Source organism: Zootoca vivipara, chromosome 4 (genome assembly GCF_963506605.1).
Source record: "Zootoca vivipara chromosome 4, rZooViv1.1, whole genome shotgun sequence".
NCBI classification, from domain to species: domain Eukaryota; kingdom Metazoa; phylum Chordata; class Lepidosauria; order Squamata; family Lacertidae; genus Zootoca; species Zootoca vivipara.
In genome coordinates this window covers 100,707,053-100,724,091 of record NC_083279.1, presented here as the reverse complement: position 1 = coordinate 100,724,091, position 17,039 = coordinate 100,707,053, and the positions used below count along the sequence as shown (strand labels likewise).

The window sequence follows — 17,039 nt, the reverse complement described above, 5'->3', positions numbered from 1 at the left end:
GATTTCTTTGATGGGAAGAGGAATGGGAACTTTTCCCACATTCAATATATTTATACTGCTTCTGCACTGTGGGGATTTTGTCATGGTCACCCTTGTTCTTGATTTCCAGTCCATCACTATCTGCAATGAAGAGAGAAATGGATTAGAGCCTCAGGGAGAAATTAATGAAGAAAACATCTTAAAACTGGTAATAGAGGAATAACACAAGTGGGTTAGATGGAATGTCTTACTAAAGGGTTGGGTGAATCTATTTCCAGGGTTCAACTGACATCCTTAGGGGAACCTGTTATTAGATAAGCCTAGCTGTTCTCTCGATTTGATTTTGTTTGGCTCCATCATGGCATACCCTCCATTTCCAATGTCATATATAAGTAAGTATATATGTAAGTAAGTATTTTTGTTTACTCTGTAAAATTTCTTTATCTAACTTCAATATTTTATTTTCAAACCCTCTACTTTTTGTATCTTTTTCAAAGCCGCTCTCAACTGAAAATATTCCAGCCATTTTATTCCTATCTTTAAAAATTCTTCATAATCTTTTAATTTTGGTTTTTCATTCATTTCTTCCACTAACTCTTTGTATGTTGGCCACAATTTTCTTACATTATGTGTGGATGTTGCCTCTACTGGGGAGGTCCACCACAGAGGGTTTTTTGTGAATATTTTGTGTACCTGTATTTTTCCATACATTAGATAGCCATGCCATTCATAAATTCTATCCCAACCTTCTAATTCCAAGATTTCCATATTTTTAAGCAACATCCACCCTTTCAACCAGCTCCAACATGCAGCTTCATAATACTTTATTAAATCTGGAACTGCAAAGCCTCCTATTTCTTTTGACCCCATCATGATTTCAGATTTAATTCTAGCTTTCCCCCCTTGCCAAATAAAGTTGGCAAGGTATTTTTGGCAGTCTTTCAGATATTTTGTCCCTATTATTATAGGTGCAGTCTGGAAGAGGAACAGAATTTTTGGGAGTATCATCATTTTAATCATTGGTACTTTCCCCCATACAATAGAATAGAATTAAGATTGCCGGGAGAAATATCAAAAACCTCAGATATGCAGATGACACAACCTTGATGGCAGAAAGTGAGGAGGAATTAAAGAACCTTTTAATGAGGGTGAAAGAGGAGAGTGTAAAATATGGTCTGAAGCTCAACATCAAAAAAACCAAGATCATGGCCACTAGTCACATCACCTTCTGGCAAATAGAAGGGGAAGAAATGGAGGCAGTGAAAGATTTTACTTTCTTGGGCTCCTTGATCACTGCAGATGGTGACAGCAGTCACGAAATTAAAAGACTCCTGCTTCTTGGGAGAAAAGCAATGACAAACCTAGACAGCAACTTAAAAAGCAGAGACATCACCTTGCCGACAAAGGTCCGTATAGTTAAAGCTATGGTTTTCCCAGTAGTGATGTATGGAAGTGAGAGCTGGACCATAAAGAAGGCTGATGGCCGAAGAACTGATGCTTTTGAATTATGGTGCTGGAGGAGACTCTTGAGAGTCCCATGGACTGCAAGAAGATCAAACCTATCCATTCTTAAGGAAATCAGCCCTGAGTGCTCACTGGAAGGACAGATCCTGAAGCTGAGGCTCCAATACTTTGGCCACCTCATGAGAAGAGAAGAATCCTTGGAAAAGACCCTGATGTTGGGAAAGATTGAGGGCACTAGGAGAAGGGGACGACAGAGTACGAGATGGTTGGACAGTGTTCTTGAAGCTACCAACATGAGTTTGACCAAACTGCGGGAGGCAGTGCAAGACAGGAGTGCCTGGCGTGCTATGGTACATGGGGTCACGAAGAGTCGGACACGACTAAATGATTAAACAACAACAACAACTTTCCCCCATAACAAAAATGTATTCCATTTTCCTAAGCTTTCTTTAATTTCTTATATTTGTATTTGAACGAATTTGTATTTTTATTTGTTATCCAAAGGCCCAAATAATTCACTTTACCTTCTATTTTTAGCACTGTTGTTTTCTCTAATTCTTTTCTGTCTTTCTCTCCCATATTCCCATATTCTTTCGACTTTTGTTTATTCAACTTAAAACCAGAAACCTTGACAAATTCCTTCATTTTTTCTAGGGTTCTTTGAATACTTTCTAATGGTGTTTCCGTCGTAATAATCACATCATCCGCAAATGCTTTGACTTTGTAGCAATGGTTTCCTACATTTATCCCTAATTTCCTTTATGGGTTTTCAATGCCATAATTAATAACAGTGGCGACAGGGAGCATGCCTGTGTAACCTCTCTCTCGATATAAAATCCTTCACTAATTTCATTATTTATCATTAACTTTGCTTTTTGCTTTTTGTAGATAGCTGTAATTCTATTCATTACTCTATTTCTTATTTTCAAACTTTCAAATGTCTCTGTCAGGAAACTCCACGAAATACTATCAAACGCCTTTTCAGTCTCCACCAATAACCTTGCTATATTTTTTTACTCGGGTTCATTTCGGCATATTCCAGTAAATCTATAATAATCCTAGTGTTCTCTTTTATTTGTCTTTCTGATAGGAAACCAGCCTGGTCTTTCCTTATAAATCTTTTTATAATGATTTTCATCCTATTTGCTAAAACCCCAGTGAAAATTTTGTAATAATAATAATAATAATAATAATAATAATAATAATAATAATAATTTATTATTTATACCCCGCCCATCTGGTCGGGTTCCCCCAGCCACTCTGGGCGGCTTCCAACAAAACATTAAAATACAGAAATCCATCAAACATTAAAAGCTCCTTGTTTTGTATTCAACAGAGAAATCGGTCTGTAGTTTTTAGTCAACTTCGGGTCTGCTCCTTGTTTTGGAAGAAGGGTTATCAGAGCTTATTGCCAAGATTTTGGAATTTCTCCTTTGTCTTTCTTTTTTTTAAAAAAAACTATTTTTACTATTCTTTTATAGTGCATAAAAAGAATACAAAAACATACAAAGAAAAATGCATAAACACACAAAAACAATCTGCCATTTGCAGATTTGTCAGTTTTCTCTATTGTCAACCAAAAGCTTACAGAAGCAAAAACAAAAACAGAAAACCTGACAGAAGCTACTTCAACTTCCCTAACAACTCTGAAGTTTACAGTTAAAATAGTCTGGGTAGTTCAGACCAGCCTGATCCTTGTTGAATAAGCTGCAACTGGAGGAAGATCATTCACAGAAAAAACAGTAATTTACTGTTCAAAGTTTTTTGTGGGAATATTGTAACCCCAGGTGTTGTATGGGTGCTGTTGAATTCTGTGAAAATATATGTGGTTAGAGAGCTGCTTTGATTTTAAAAACAGATATTATGATCCCACAGGGAGTCTTACCAATAGAGGCCACGATCCCACAATTCTCCTCCATGACGTCCTTATGCAGGGCTCTCTGGTCAGGATCCAGCAACGCCCACTCCTCATCCATGAAACGAACAGCAGCATCTTCAAAGCACATTGGACCCTGAAATAAAAAGAAGGGAGATGTCCTCCTCTGAGACAACACTGTTGTTCACCACCACTCCTTGACCTAAGACATCTTTCCAGCCCTTGGCCTCTGTCCCCACAAGGCAGCTTCCCCTGACCTGATCTGGTTCCACAGCCGTTGCTTCCATTCTGTCCTCATGAAAAGACGGATCAGGAGGTCTTGCCGGCATCATTCTGTCACCTGCAAGGAAAAAAAAGGTTGGAGCCCCAGAGTGCAGTGCATTTGGAACAAGTGGGACTTTGACATGGACTTTATAAGGTTAAACTGTGAGACATAGATTTGAAAAGGGAAAGCTGGTTGGCGGGATGGAGGGAAGTCATAAACTCGGCAGAGCAATAGGGAAAGAGATTGGTAGGCGTATATGGGAAATAATAATAATAATAATAATAATAATAATAATAATAATAATAATAATAATTTATTATTTATACCCCGCCCATCTGGCCGGGTTCCCCCAGCCACTCTGGGCGGCTTCCAACAAAACAGAAATTCTAAAATACAGAAATTACTGTTTATTGTCTAAAGTGAAAACGCAATAAAAATTATATTCAAAAGAGAGAGAAAGTCTCACCTGCTAAGTGCATTTGGATGTTTGGGCGCATTTCAGATGTTATTTGTGAGTAAAAATATAAAGTGGTACCTCTACTTACGAATAACTCTACTGACAAATGTTTCTACTTATGAACAGAGCTCCGTCCGCCATCTTGGATGCGGTTTAGATAGGATTTTTTCTACTTACGAATTTTTAGATAGGGTTGCTTCGACTTACGAATTTTTTCTCCCAATGCATTCCTATGGGATTCGACTTACAATTTTTTTCGACTTACGAATGTGCGTTCGGAACGCATTAAATTCGTAAGTAGAGGTACCACTGTATCTCCTCTGGGCTCTTGGTCCCAACTATCCCCCCAACCCACCAAAAGGTGAAAACACCCCAGAGATTATTTAGAAAACCAACAGAATGGGGCCAAATGGAGAAAAAACGCCTTCTTCCTTACCCAGTGGCCTCTCTCTGGTGTGCAACGGAGGCCTCTCTGCCTCACAGGAATCCATGTTCATTTCTGCAAAGATCTCCTTCTCCTGACAGAGCGACAAGGATTCAAGGATTCAAAACAGTGAATGAATGGTGAGAAATATTAGATAGAGAATGACAAAGACAAAAACAGAGAAAATTAAAAATACTCAGGAGGAAATAAAAAAAGTGCTTTATAAAACATTTTAGCAAATTATATAAAGAGGGGAAAGAAACAGAAAAAGAAATTTTGAATTATTTACAAGATAAGCGGTCGTTAAAAATAGGCAAAGGAGAAAAAGAATATCTAAATGCACCAATATCTACAAAGGAAATTAAGGGATCCATAAAGGTAAAGGTACCCCTGACCATTAGGTCCAGTCGTGACCGACTCTGGGGTTGCGCGCTCATCTCGCATTATTGGCTGAGGGAGCCGGCGTACAGCTTCCAGGTCATGTGGCCAGCATGACAAAGCCGCTTCTGGCAAACCAGAGCAGCACACGGAAACACCGTTTACCTTCCGGCTGTAGCGGTTCCTATTTATCTACTTGCATTTTGATGTGCTTTCGAACTGCTAGGTTGGCAGAAGGAATCCATACATAGAGCCAAAAGAGGTAAAGCACAGGGTCTGGACAGACTGCCGGCAATCTATATATATATAAAAATGTAAACTGAGCATGTTTGTGGGTCTCCATTTTTCACCAAAACCGCTTAACCGATTTCGTTCAGATTTGGACACAACATCACATGCAAATACGCGAGGGATCACATAACGTTTGCGTAGACAGATGTCACACCTGGGTCAGGTAAAACCCTGTGTTCCAGAACTCAAAACTCAGATGAAAGTGCATGCTGGGAAATACCGTATTTTTCGCTCCATAGGACGCATCTACCGGTAGTTTTTAGAGTAGGAAAACAAGAAAAAAAAGATTTTGCTTTCTTGAATTGTCCTAGGCATAGCATCCAACTCCTAGAGGCCTAGGTGCCTTTGCCCCCCCCCATTAAATATTTGAGGAAGCTTATTTTGCAAAGGGGGAAAGCTCCATTTCTTTGAGGATCAGCTCAAAGTTGTGCAGCTTTTTTTGCAAATGGGAAAAGGCCCTTTTTTGGGGGGGGGTTCAGCTCAGAGTTGTGCATCTTTTTTTGCTCAATGCTTTAGAATCAGCTCAAAGTTGCTGAGTTTCCTTGCAAAGGGAAAAAATCATGGGGTTCAACTCACAGTTCTGCAGCTTCTTCTATAAGAAAGGAAAGGGACCCATTTCTACAGTTTCCAGACAGATACCGGTAATCTAATCAGGCAGTCACATGTCTCCCTCTGTAGACAACAATTGAGGCCTAGGCAAGGGGCTGGGAAGGGAGCTAGCTCTCTTATCTCCCTCTCTGATCTCTTGCAATCAGCTGCGTCTCCAAGACCTACGCAAGATCGTGACGTCACCAACCAACATGCTATAACCGCCACAAAGGCCATTCCTCCACAAAGCCCGACGCCAGGATCTTTCCCCTGGCCCCCTGCGTCCAACCGTCACACAGACTGCACCACGCTGACACCATGCCGAAAATCACCCCACGCCTCGCCATTGCCTCCCCCCCAACACCGAATACCTGACATACAGACTGGGATATGCCGGCACTGGCACCGGGGGACTCACAGGGAGGGAGCTGGGGGAAGTCACAAAGATGAACCGAGGGCTGGGGAGAGGAGGGAGTGCAGGGATGGGGCCAGTCACAGTGATGCGCCGGCGGTGGGGGGTGGGGGGTGGGGGGGAGGGATTGCGATACCTCATGGGTCAGGACAGGGTGGGGGCACTCACAAGGATGAACCGGGGGTTGGGGGGAGGAGGGGGCAGAATAGGTCATGGGTCGGGACAGAGTGGTGGGAGTCACAGGGAGGAGCCACAGCAATGCCTGGATTTGTATACCCAAAAATTGCCCCCTCCAGTGGACATCCTACAAACAACATCCAACATACTGCCAAAATCCCGCCCACTCTCCATCCACCCCACCAATCAAAATCAAACATACACCCAAACTCCCACCCACTCCCCACCCAACCCAACTAAAAAAATTTAAACATACACCCCAAATCCCTCCCACTGGCAAAATAACGGCAACTCTCCATCCACCCCACCACCCCGGGACACAGCTCACCCCGTAGAACAGACCTCTGCCAGGGACCAGGCCACCCTAACGGCAGCCCGCTTCCCAAGGGCCCCCTCCCGCCACGGGGGTACCTACCCCAGAGATCCCCCCCATAGGGCTCGGCCTTCAGAATCCTATCCGATCCACAATCCATGCCCTCCGCTCATATCTCACCCGATCAACGATCCCCGCCCTCAGCGGAGATCTCCCCACCGACACGAAACAGCCTACCCCATTGCCACAAGCGCCCCCCCATCCGCCCACCCCCCCAAATTCCACAGCAACCAACTGAAAACAGTCCTTTGGCAGCAACAAGGCCCAGCTTTTTCAATAGGCCGCAGCATTGCCAAGCAGGGAAAACTGAGTAGGCCGCACCATTCAGTAGGCCACAGGCAAAAACAAACAGAATAGGGCAGGCATCCCCAAACTGCGGCCCTCCAGATGTTTTGGCCTACAACTCCCATGATCCCTAGCTAACAGGATCAGTGGTCGGGGAAGATGGGAATTGTAGTCCAAAACGACTGGAGGGCCGAAGTTTGGGGATGCCTGGAATAGGGCCTTTCACAACCGGGGGTGGGGGTCACAGGGATGGGGCACAACAAAGGGAGGGAGGGGAAACACATAGCCATGAGGAGGAAGGAAGAACCCTGAGTCAGCCAAAGCATGAAGGGTGGGGGTTGGGACAGGGAAAATTCAGTAGGCCGCAACATTGCCCAGTAGGCCACAGGCAAAAACAATCAGAATACTGGCCTTTCACAGGGTGGGGGAATCACAGGGATGAGGCACAACAATGGGAGGGGGGAACACCCCATAGCCATGGGGGGGGAGGTAGGACCCTGAGTCAGCCAAAGCAGTGGGGGGGCATTTTCAGGTCAGGAACAGGCGTGGGTGGGGGAGTCTTATTTTTGAAACTTACAGTAGGGGAGTCAGGGTTGAGACAGGGCAGGTGAGGGGACTCTGAAGGGAGACTCTGAAGGTCAATTTAACAGAAAAGGGTCCATTTAACTCAAAAACCCACAGCAACACGTGGGCCGGGATAGCTAGTAGTAATATAAAACGTCAGAGGGAAAATGCGAATCCACCAACTTTCTCAAAGTTGCAGTGAGAACATCCATGGCTGGAGATGTTTTCTGATGTTATGCTATGCCCTGACTGCCAGGAATTTGCCTGGGCCAAGGAAACGAGTTCTGTGAAGGGCAGAGCAGCATGAAAGAAACAGGGAGTTTAAATTTATATTCTGCTTTTGAAATTTTGTGCATTTGTTAGACGTGCCACTTTTGTGATATGGAAGGAAGAGGGTGAAATCTAAGAGGAGTCAGACAGTGAATAAAATTCTCAGGCTCCTTTAAGACCCAGATGCGCTGAGTCCATGTTCTCTGCTTATGGATGATGTTTTATTCTCTGAGCTTGGTCTGACTTACACGTGAAACCCATTTCCAGATTGTTTCATTTAATGCTTTGATGTGTTGCAAAATCCAGGACTGTCCCTGTGAAATAGGGACACTTGGAGGGTCTGCATCACAGACCCCATTCCTTCCCCACAGGAGAAAGGGAATTTAGTCTATAAGCAACTATGAAGAAGAAGAACTGAGCGAAATAGCAGAAACATTGCTTTGCAATGCAAAAGTTGACAAGAAAGCCATCATAGAGGAATTTTGGAGTTTTAAAGACAAGCTGGGCAGTGTCTCCAAGCAGAGTCTGCAGCTGCTGGTTCATATCTATGCAGAGTTCTGAATTTCTTGCAGATTCTCCCACTGAGTAAAGCAGAATGCAAGATGGTAGGGGAGGGGAGTCAGGTAAATCTGGTGAAAAGAGCCAGAATCATTTGCTTGTCACTACCAGTGATGAATGTGATACAGCAGCAAAAGAAAAAGAAAAAAGCTAGTGCTATTCTAGGCAGCATCCACAGAAGTCTAGAGTCGAGATCAGGGGGGCATCATATTCCTGCTCTGTCCTGCCTTGGTGTCATCCCCCCCCCACTGCAAAGGGGAGGAGGTGGCCAAATGAATGGAAGGAGAGGAGACTCACCAGATCCCAGAAGGGGCAGCCATACAGCCCTTACAAGAGAGACACAAAAGCTGACTGACAAGGGAGTCATTTGTATCTTGTGAAAAATGGATGCTTGGCTCTCATTGGGGTCATCACCTGGGGGACCTCAGGAGTTGCTCCTCACCCCAACCCCAACCCCTGCTTCTGTCCCCTTTTCTTGCACTTAGACTCTGACGCTCTCCAGACCAGGCATCCCAAACTTCGGCCCTCCAGATGTTTTGGACTATAATTCCCATCTTCCCCGACCACTGGTCCTGTTAGCTGGGGATCATGGGAGTTGTAGGCCAAAACATCTGGAGGGCCGCAGTTTGGGGATGCCTACTCCAGACAGACTCCTAGGGTGGGGTCCCTTTTTCTTTGCTCTGAGGGCCAGGTATGCATCTGACCAACCCCCTGAGGGCCAAGTGGATGGGGACAAAGAAATCTCCCTTGAAATTTAGGCAAGTAATTTAGTATTATTATTCTGTTAGATAGCTTAACACACACACAGGCATTGATGCCAAGGTCCCTGGAGGCTCAGCGCCCATTTCCGGCTCGGCTGGTTTTCCAGCAACAATCCCTTTGGGACAGAGAGGATGTGGTCCTGGGATGCCATGCTCTGGGTGCGAGGGGATTGCTGCAGTGGCCTCCGTGTGGAGCTGCCCTTGGAGACGACTGGGAAACTGGTCCGCAATGCAGCAGCCAGACTATGGGCTGGGATCCCTCTCTTCATTCCTGGCCTTTCTCTCCCACCTTTCCTCCCTCCCTCCACGTAGGTTTATTTTGGGGGGGGGGGGCTAGTCCACCTGCTCGTCCAGCTTTGGAAAACCATTTGCAGATGTTTCCTCTGTTGTGCAATGACGCTGAGCGACGTCACACAGAGTTAAAGTCCCAGGGACTCCTTTGTTTGAAGAAGGGAGATTTCGGGGGAGTTTGGGATCCTCTGATCTCCAGGAAGGAGAGCCTTGCAGACCTCGCCCCCCTCCCTGGCAGGACCCTCTCCACCCTGGCTTGGGTTTGTCCCCCCCCCAGGCACCTGGGATCCCCCCCGTCTCCCCACTGCACCCTGGGGGGGGGATAGACTCACCAGATCTCAGGAGGGAGGGGACAGCGATGCAGCCCTTGCAGGAGAGACACCAAAGCAGGAAAGGAGGACTGGGGAGGGAGGGGCCTTGGCGCTGGAGGACATGGCCCCCTCTTGCTTCCTCTCTAGGAAGGCAGCTCAGTTCCCTTTAACCCTTGCCAAGCCGAGTCCACCCCCCCTTCCTTGCAGGAAAGGACTGGGGAAGGAGGGCCTTGGCTCTGGAGGACCTGCCCCCCTGATTCCTGTCCTCTCTAGGAAGGCAGCTCGCTTCCCTTTAACCCTTGCCAAGCTGAGTCCACCCCTCCACCCCCCTTCCTTGCAGGAAAGGACTGGGGAAGGAGGGCCTTGGCTCTGGAGGACCTGCCCCCCTAATTCCTGTCCTCTCTAGGAAGGCAGCTCGCTTCCCTTTTGTTGTATAGTGTGGGAAAGATGAGTGGCAGACGCAGCTTCCTAAGCAACGGCTCTTGAGTTATAAGGGCTCCATGTTCTCTCTGCACAACAGCGGCGCTTCCTGCCTTATACAATGTCAAGCAATTAGCAACAGTAACGAATTCCAACCTACTAAGCAATCCTTGAACAGCAGCTCTCAAATCCTTCATTTGCAGACTGGTGGCCCAGAGTGAGAACTGCAGCCAATCTGAATACATAACACCTTTAACCCTTCCAAAGCCGAGCCCACCCAGCTTAGTCCTCTCTCGCTTGGCAGAACCTCAGCTGTTTATTTTTTTTTTAAGGATATGGGGCGGCAGCTTCCCCCCTGGCTACGCCAATGCCAAGGGATGATTTTTTGGGGGATTTTGGCTCCTGGATGGGCTCTGAGCAGGGAGAAGGACCAATTCTGTGCTCTGGCTCTTCAAGGAAGTCGGTTTGGAGAAAAATATTTATAAATATTTTCAAATGAAGCATATGCTAAAAAGCAGATTAAAATACAGGTCCACATCTTACCTATCTGGATGGGCTTATTTATTTTTGCAGGCACCAAAAAGAAAAGGGGGGGGAAGTAGTGAAGGCACCTGCCTGGTATCAACAGGCAGGGAGTTCCAAAGCCTAGCTGTGCTGCCACACGAAAATATTGATTTCTCACAAGTGCAGGTGTTTGATGTGGAACCAGTAACTGTGGCAGTTTTCTCCCAACCCATATCCATAGAGGAAAACACCAGGTCCAAGGCATGCCTGTGGCTATGAGTTTGGCCAGACGTATTCAGGGACAACCCCATGGAGGCCATGTTTTCCACGAAGTCCCAAGCAGCCCCTTGTAAGCTCGTGTTGTCATGGATATTAAAATCCCCTAACACGACCAAACTGGGTGTCTCCAGGGGAACATCCGCCACAACCCTTAAGAACAAAGCAAAACATATAAGAAAACACACAATAAAACAATACAAACCAAAAACAGTAAAAATTACAAACGAACCAAAATTAAACAAATTCCCAAACCCAACCCACACCCCCACACCACAAAGAATTTAAAAAGGTAAAAAATAATTTTTAAAAAACATTTTAAAAATAACTGCACTGTTCTGAGTTCTCCTGGGCAGAAGCAGAAGCAGCAGTCCTTATGAGGCCTGTCAAGCCCCGCCCTGGGCCAGGTGTTGAGAGGCAGAAAGGGGGCCCTCAGGCACTCAAGCAGCGGAGTCCTCCTGGGCACATGATTTCCCAACCTTTTTATTAAAAAAACATTGTTTTTATTTATCTTCATGGTACAGAAGATAAATTTTCAGAAAGCAATAGTTACAACAGTAAACAAAAAATAACTTGTCCTGATGGAATTGCAGATTTTCATGATGCCATGTGTTAGTTTCATTTGATTATTCTAAAACAGGCACCCCCAAACTTGACCCTCCAGATGTTTTGGGACTACAATTCCAATCATCCCTGACCACTGGTCGTGTTAGCTAAGGATGATGAGAGCTGTAGTCCCAAAACAACTGGAGGGCCGCAGTTTGGGCATGCCTGTTCTAAAAGACCACGACACATTTTCCCACGAGTGCTGGGTGGATTCTTGCAATAGTCTTAACAATTTATGTATTCAATAAACATTGGCCATGTGTTATAGAAGGAATATGGATTGTGTCCCCCCACCTTCTTGGTTTCCCCAGGCAAACAAAATTTAGGATACTGATATTGTTGTGCCCAGAATTGAACACAGTATTCTAGGTGGGTTCTGACCAAGGCAGAATAAAGTGGTACTATTCCTTCCCTTGATCTGATTCTGCCTTCTGCCACATTGGCCTCAGCTCACCGTTTTGTGTCGTCTGCAAATGGGATGAGCATCCCCTCAGTTCCTTCATCCAAGCCATTTAAAAAGACGTTGAACAACGTCTGACACTGCAGCACCCCTCTTGTCACTTTTCCCCAGGATGAGGAAGACCCATGAAGGATTCCTCTTTGGGTTCGGTCAGTCAAATCCACCTAACAGTTACCTCGTTCAGCCCACATTTTACCAGCTTCCTCACATAATTATTGCAGGGACTTTGTCAAAAGTCTTACTGAAATCAACATGCACTATTTCCACAGCAGTGCCCTGATCAACAAAGTTTGTAACTCCATCCAAAAAAAAGAAAAGAAAAAGATTCATCGGGCTTGACTTGTTTTTGAGAAAGACTTGCTTTCAACCAGTCTATGTTGTGAAACACCGTGAAATCTTCAGATAAAGGGCACATTTTTTAAAAAATGATAATACGAATATTGAGAGGCTGAAATATGTGCAAATGAAGGCGATCAAGATGGTCTTACTTTATTTATGCATTTATTTAATTTCTATAGTGCCCTATACCTGGTGTGCCAACTTGAATAAAATATAGAAGGGGTTTAGTAAGCCCCTCCTCGCATAATCAATCACGTGATGTGGTGCATGCATGCCATTTGAATGACAATGCCCATCAACTTGGAGGGTGGCCCCCTCAAATATTTTCTTGGGGGGCAAAGACCCCTCGGCCTCTAAAAGTTGGCTCTTATTCCCTACACCCACAGTTTTCAGGAAGGTTACAACATAAAATCACAATATGAAAACACAAAACACACAGCCCAAAACCTGTAACCCCCACATCCCCACCACATTTTAAAAGAGCATTAGTGTTGACATTTTCACCCCTCCCATTGCAAGAATCTCCTGACTGGTGTTTTGAGAAAGGAGGGGGAGGAACTGTTCTACTCTTCACCCCTGACTTTGTGTGGGGTTCAGTTTTATGTTTGTAGAGATAAGGTGGCTGAGTGAGAAATGTAACACTCATGCAAGCCAGTAGTATTCTATAGTGTGAAGTAAAGGTAAAGGTAAAGGGACCCCTGACCATTTGGTCCACTCACGGATGACTCTGGGGTTGCGGCACTCATCTCGCTTTACTGGCCGAGGGAGCCGGCGTACAGCTTCCAGGTCATGACTAAGCAGCTTGTGGCAAACCAGAGCAGCGCACGGAAACGCCATTTACCTTCCCGCTTGGTGCGGTACCTATTTATCTACTTGCACTTTGATGTGCTTTTGAACTGCTAGGTTGGCAGGAGCTGGGAGCGAGCAACGGGAGCTCACCCCATCGCGGGGATTCAAACCACCGACCTTCTGATCAACGAGCCCTAGGCTCTGTGGTCTAACTCACAGCACCACCCGCTGTGTGTGAAGTAGTGTGAAAGTAACTTTTGATAATAAAATGAGGTATGCTTCTAAACCTCCACAGCCTGCTTCCGTGTTATTCTCAGAGTACCAGCAACAAACAGACAACACGGTAATGTTAGCAAAACAATGAAAAGGTAAACAACCGTGAAGTGCAAATATTTAAATGTATATACACCAACAACCTTCACATATACAAAGAGATTCAAAAATATGTATAAAATCTCATGCTCAAAGTCTTAAAGGTCCAGTATAAAGTGCAATACAGTGGTACCTCTACTTACGAATTTAATGCGTTCCGAACACACATTTGTAAGTCGAAAAAATTTGTAAGTCAAATCCCATAGGAATGCATTGGGAGAAAAAAATTGTAAGTCGAAGCAACCCTATCTAAAAATTCGTAAGTAGAAAAAATCCTATCTAAACAGCATCCAAGATGGCGGACGGAGCTCTGTTCGTAAGTAGAAAAATTAATAAGTAGAGCTATTTGTAAGTAGAGGTACCACTGTAATCAAGTCCGATAATCAAGTCCGATAATCAAGTGCTACGATGCATCATGCGTTCTTATCTCTTCCGACGGGCGGCTAGCTTCTTCCCCGTTTCACAGGAATAGTTTCCTCAGGGGGCGGACTCCTTCTTAGGTAATAAATTTGTATAAATCTATATGATGCACCATAAATATTTATACATTTCTTTAAAACATTGTACAGAAATGTTTAAAATTACCCACCTAAGGTTCATGTGTAAAAGCTTAACAAGACTACCGAAGCTCACAATTCTCAAAGATTGATGAAAATGCAGCAATTACTTACCAGGTCAAATACAATGATTTACTGATTAAGCTTTTCCTGTGAAACGGGAAAGAAGCTAGCTTCCCGTCGGAAGAGATAAGAATGCATGATACATTGTAGCACTTTATTATTGGACTTCATTATCGGACTTGATTATTGCACTTTATACTGGACCTTTAAGACTTTGAGCATGAGATTTTATACATTTAAATATTTGCACTTCACGGTTGTTTACCTTTACATTGTTCCACATTATTCTCTGCTGCTGCTAAATTTGGTGCTCACAATTGCAGTTGTGAGTCCAGGCTATTGGGTCACGCTGAAGGTGCTCTAATCACCTAGCCTATGCCCAGGGGCTTAAGACATGGGGCAGGACCTGGTGTATACCCACAATTAGATGTCAATCAGCCAAAGGCCTGGTTAAAGAGGTGCATTTTCCCCTGGTGCTTAAAGCTGTATAATGAAGAGTTTTCCCCCACCATTCATATGAATTCTTTGATGGGAACTGAGATTGGAGCTGTTACTGAAGTTCTTTCCACATTCCACATACTGATAGGGTTTCCCCCCTGTATGAATTCTTTGATGGGAAGTGAGATCGGTGCTCCGAAGGAATCTCTTTCCACATTCTATACACTGATAGGGTTTCTACACTGTATGAATTCTTTGATGGGAAGTGAGATGGGAGCTTTGACTAAAGCTCTTCTCACATTCTGCACACTGATAGGGTTTCTCCCCTGTATGAATTCTTTTATGGGAAGTGAGACTGTTGCTGTGACTGAAGCTCTTTCCGCATTCCACACACTGATAGGGCTTCTCTCCTGTATGAATTCTTTGATGGGAAGTGAGATGGTGGCTCTGATTGAAGCTCTTTCCACATTCCACACACTGATAGGGTTTCTCCCCTGTATGAATTCTTTGATGGGAAGTGAGATTGGGGCTCTGACTGAAGCTCTTTCCACATTCCACACACTGATAGGGTTTCTCCCCTGTGTGAATTCTTTGATGGGAAGTGAGTTGGGAACTATTAATGAAGCGTTTTCCACATCCCATGCACTCATAGGGTTTCTCCCCTGTATGAATTCTTTGATGTGAAGTGAGATGGGAGCTTTGACTAAAGCTCTTCTCACATTCTGCACACTGATAGGGTTTCTCCCCTGTATGATATCTTTGGTGCGAAGTGAGACTGATTCTGTTACTGAAGCTCTTTCCACATTCCACACACTGATAGGGTTTCTCCCCTGTATGAATTCTTTGATGGGAAGTGAGATGGGAGTTTTCAGTGAAGCTCTTTCCACATTCCAAACACTGATATGGTTTCTCCCCTGTGTGAATTCTTTGATGGGAAGTGAGTTGGCCACTCTGACTGAAGCTCTTTCCACATTCAAAGCACTGATAGGGTTTCTCCGCTGTATGAATTCTTTGGTGGGAAGTGAGATTGGAGCTCCTACTGAAGCTCTTTCCACATTCAGTGCACTGATAGGGTTTCTCCCCTGTATGAATTCTCTGATGCTTAGTGAGATGGGAGCTCTGACTGAAACTTTTCCCACATTCCTCACACTGATAGGGTTTCTCCCCTGTATGAATTCTCTGATGCTTAGTGAGATGGGAGCTCTGACTGAAACTTTTCCCACATTCCTCACACTGATAGGGTTTCTCCCCTGTATGAATTCTCTGATGGGAAGTGAGATCGGTGCTCCAACTGAAGCTCTTTCCACATTCCACACACTGATAGGGTTTATCCCCTGTATGAATTCTTTGATGGGAAGCGAGATGGGAGTTTTCAGTGAAGCTCTTTCCACATTCCAAACACTGATATGGTTTATCCCCTGTATGAATTCTTTGATGGGAAGCGAGATGGGCTCTCTGACTGAAGCTTTTTCCACATTCCAAGCACTGATAGGGTTTCTTCCCAATGGGATTTCTTTGATGGGAAGTGGAATTGGAACTTTTTCCACTTTCAAGATATTTATACAGCTTTTCCATTGTGGGGATTTTGTCATGGTCACCCTTGTTCTTGATTTCCAGTCCATCATTATCTACAATGAAGAGAAATGGATTAGAGCCTCAGGGAGAAATTAATGAAGTATACTTGTTAAGACTGGTCATAGAGGAATATCACAAGTGGCTTAGATGGATAGTTTTACTGAAGGGTTGGGTGCATTTATTAACCCTGATCAACTGACATCCTTAGGGAAACCTGTGATTCGATAAGCCTGGCTCTTCTCTCGAATGGATTTTGTTTGGCTCCATCATGGAATCCCCTCCATTTCCAATGTCAGTGTTCTTTACTTCAAAACTGAAAACCTGACAGAAGCTACTTCAACTTCCCTAACAACTCTGAAGTTTGCAGTTAAATGGCCTGGGGAGTTCAGACCAGGCTGATCCTTGTTTAAGAAGCTGCAACTGGAGGAAGAACATTCACAGTAAAAAACCAGTAATTTACTGTTCAAGATTTATTGTGAGAATATTGTAATTCCAGGTGTTTTAACAGAGTGCTGTTGAGTTATGTGAAAATTTATGAGATTAATCGCAGAGAACTGTTTTGAATTTAAAAACAGATATTATGCATAGCTGCCAAGTTATCCCTTTTTTTAAGGAAAATTCCCTTATGCTGAATAAGCTTCCTCGTGAGAAAAGGGAAAACTTGGCAGCTATGTATTATGATCCCACAGGGAGCCTTACCAAGAGAGGCCATGATCCCACAATTCTCCTCCATGATGTCCTTATACAGAGCTCTCTGGTCAGGATCCAGCAACTCCCACTCCTCGTCCGTGAAACAAACAGCGACATCTTCAAAGCACACTGGACCCTAAAAGAAAAAGGGAAATGTCCTCCTCTGAGACAACACTGTTGTTCTCCACCACTCCTTGACCTAAGACATTTTTCCGCTCCTTGGCCT

The 17,039-nt window shown here is 44.5% G+C and overlaps 1 protein-coding gene and 1 pseudogene across 1 annotated transcript in view; both read right to left on the bottom strand.

Moving 5' to 3' along the window:
* The window catches only part of LOC118085582 (zinc finger protein 883-like), a 198,628-nt gene that overhangs the window by 81,773 nt on the left and 99,816 nt on the right, over positions 1 to 17,039 (bottom strand). The window lies entirely within an intron of this gene.
* Positions 1 to 17,039, bottom strand: part of LOC132592086 (zinc finger protein 420-like) — a 32,442-nt pseudogene that overhangs the window by 5,515 nt on the left and 9,888 nt on the right.